The sequence below is a fragment of the Arachis stenosperma genome, chromosome 3 (assembly GCF_014773155.1).
Source record: "Arachis stenosperma cultivar V10309 chromosome 3, arast.V10309.gnm1.PFL2, whole genome shotgun sequence".
NCBI classification, from domain to species: domain Eukaryota; kingdom Viridiplantae; phylum Streptophyta; class Magnoliopsida; order Fabales; family Fabaceae; genus Arachis; species Arachis stenosperma.
In genome coordinates, this window is record NC_080379.1 from 26,597,606 (window position 1) to 26,600,448 (window position 2,843).

Here is a 2,843-nt window from a genome sequence, read left to right on the forward strand (position 1 = left end):
GAGAAGCATCTCTATCCCTGCCATTGGAGCAAACAACTTTGAGCTTAAGCCTCAATTAGTTTCTCTAATGCAACAGAATTGCAAGTTCCATGGACTTCCAATGGAAGATCCTCATCAGTTTTTAGCTGAATTCTTGCAAATCTGTGACACAGTCAAGACTAATGGGGTTAACCCTGAGGTCTATAGACTGATGCTATTCCCTTTTGCTGTAAGAGACAGAGCTAGAATATGGTTGGATTCTCAACCTAAAGAAAGCCTGGACTCTTGGGAAAAGCTAGTCAATGCCTTCTTGGCAAAGTTCTTTCCACCACAAAGATGGAGTAAGCTTAGAGTGGAAGTCCAAACCTTCAGACAGAAGGATGGAGAATCCCTCTATGAAGCTTGGGAAAGATACAAACAATTAATCAGAAGATGTCCTTCAGACATGCTTTCTGAATGGAGCATCATAGGTATTTTCTATGATGGTCTCTCTGAACTATCTAAGATGTCCTTGGATAGCTCTGCTGGAGGATCTCTTCATCTGAAGAAGACGCCTGCAGAAGCTCAAGAATTGATTGAAATGGTTGCAAATAACCAATTCATGTACACTTCTGAAAGGAATCCTGTGAACAATGGGACTAGTCAGAAGAAAGGAGTTCTTGAGATTGACACTCTGAATGCCATATTGGCTCAGAACAAGATATTGACTCAACAAGTCAATTTGATTTCTCAAAGTCTGTCTGGAATGCAAAATGCACCAAACAGTACTAAGGATGCTTCATCTGAGGAAGAAGCTTATGATCCTGAGAACCCTTCCATGGAAGAGGTGAATTACCTAGGAGAACCCTATGGAAATACCTACAATTCTTCATGGAGAAATCACCCAAATCTCTCATGGAAGAATCAAGAGAGACCTCAACAAGGTTTCAATAACAATAATGGTGGAAGAAACAGGTTTAGCAATGGCAAGCCTTTTCCATCATCTTCTCAGCAACAGACAGAGAGTTCTAAGCAGAATACTTCTGACTTAGCAACAATGGTCTCTGATCTAATAAAGACCACTCAAAGTTTCATGAATGAAACAAGGTCCTCCATCAGAAATTTGGAAGGACAAGTGGGTCAGCTGAGCAAGAAAGTTACTGAACTCCCTCCTAGTACTCTCCCAAGTAATACAAAAGAAAATCCAAAAGGAGAGTGCAAGGCCATCAACATGGCCGAATATGGAGAGGAAAGAGAGGAAGAAGACGCCACTGAGAAAGACCCCAGTGGGCGTGCACCACTCTCCTCTGAGTTCCTCAATGAGGAACCTTGGGAATCTGAGGCTCAAAATGAGACCATAGAGATTCCATTGGACTTACTTCTGCCATTCATGAGCTCTGATGAGTATTCTTCCTCTGAAGAGGATGAGTATGTTACTGAAGAGCAAGCTGCTAAATACCTTGGAGCAATCATGAAACTAAATGACAAGTTATTTGGAAATGAGACTTGGGAGGATGAACCTCCCTTGCTCACCAAAGAACTGGATGACTTGTCTAGGCAGAAACTGCCTCAAAAGAGGCAGGATCCTGGGAAGTTTTCTATACCTGTACCATAGGCACCATGACCTTCAAGAAGGCCTTGTGTGACTTAGGGTCAAGTGTGAACCTCATGCCCCTCTCTGTAATGGAGAAATTAGGGATCTTAGAGGTGCAAGCTGCAAGAATCTCATTAGAGATGGCAGACAACTCAAGAAAACAAGCCCATGGACTTGTAGAGGGTGTTCTGGTTAAAGTTGAAGACCAGTACATTCCTACTGATTTCATAGTCCTAGAGACTGGGAAGTGCATGGATGAATCCATCATCCTTGGCAGACCCTTCCTAGCCACAGCAAAGGCTGTGATTGATGTTGACAGAGGAGAGTTAATCATTCAAGTGAATGAAAAATCCTTGGTGTTTAAGGCCCAAGGATATCCCTCTGTCATCATGGAGAGGAAGCATGAAGAGCTCCTCTCAAAACAGAGCCAAACAGAGCCCCCACAGTCAAACTCTAAGTTTGGTGTTGGGAGGCTACAACCAAACTCTAAGTTTGGTGTTGAAACCCCACATTCAAACTCTAAGTTTGGTGTTGGGAGGTTTCAACACGGTTCTGAGCATTTCTGAGGCTCCATGAGAGTCCTCTGTCAAGCTAATGACATTAAAGAAGCGCTTGTTGGGAGGCAACCCAATGTTTTATAGCTAACTATTTTCTTTTGTTATTTTATCTTTTTTTTGTAGGTTGATGATCATAAGAAGTCACCAAAAACAATGAAAAAAGCAAAAACAGAATAAAAAACAGGAAGAAAAACAGCACACCCTGGAGGAGAAGAAACTGGCGTTCAAACGCCAGTAATGCTAGCTGTTGGGCGTTTAACGCCCAGTCTGGCACCATTCTGGGCGTTTAACGCCAGAAAGGGGCACCAGACTGGCGTTAAACGCCAGTAAAGGGCAAGAACCTGGCATTAAACGCCAGGAATGGGCACCAGCCCGGCGTTTAATGCCAGAAATAGCTCAAAACGTGATTTTGAGCAACATTTGGTGCAGGGATGACTTTTCCTTGACACTACAGGATCTGTGGACCCCACAGGACCCTACCATCACTCTCTCTCTTCTTCCCCCATTCACCAATCACCTCAACACCTCTTCCCCAAAAAACCCCTCACCTATCAAATCCCATCTTTCTCTTCACCACTCACATCCATCCTTCATAAAACCCCACCAACCTCACCCTTCAAATTCAAACCACTTTCCCTCCCAAACCCACCCATAATGGCCGCACCATTCACCCCCTTCTCTCCTATAAATACCCTTCTTCAACTCTTCATTTTCACACAACCTAAACACCCTTT

The 2,843-nt window shown here is 43.5% G+C and overlaps 1 non-coding gene across 1 annotated transcript; it reads right to left on the reverse strand.

Moving 5' to 3' along the window:
- Window positions 1-322: 322 nt before the first annotated feature.
- Window positions 323-430, reverse strand: LOC130971803 (small nucleolar RNA R71). Its single transcript, XR_009083012.1, has one exon. It is a non-coding gene; the product is annotated as a small nucleolar RNA R71 (small nucleolar RNA).
- Between the last annotated feature and the right edge of the window lie 2,413 nt (window positions 431-2,843).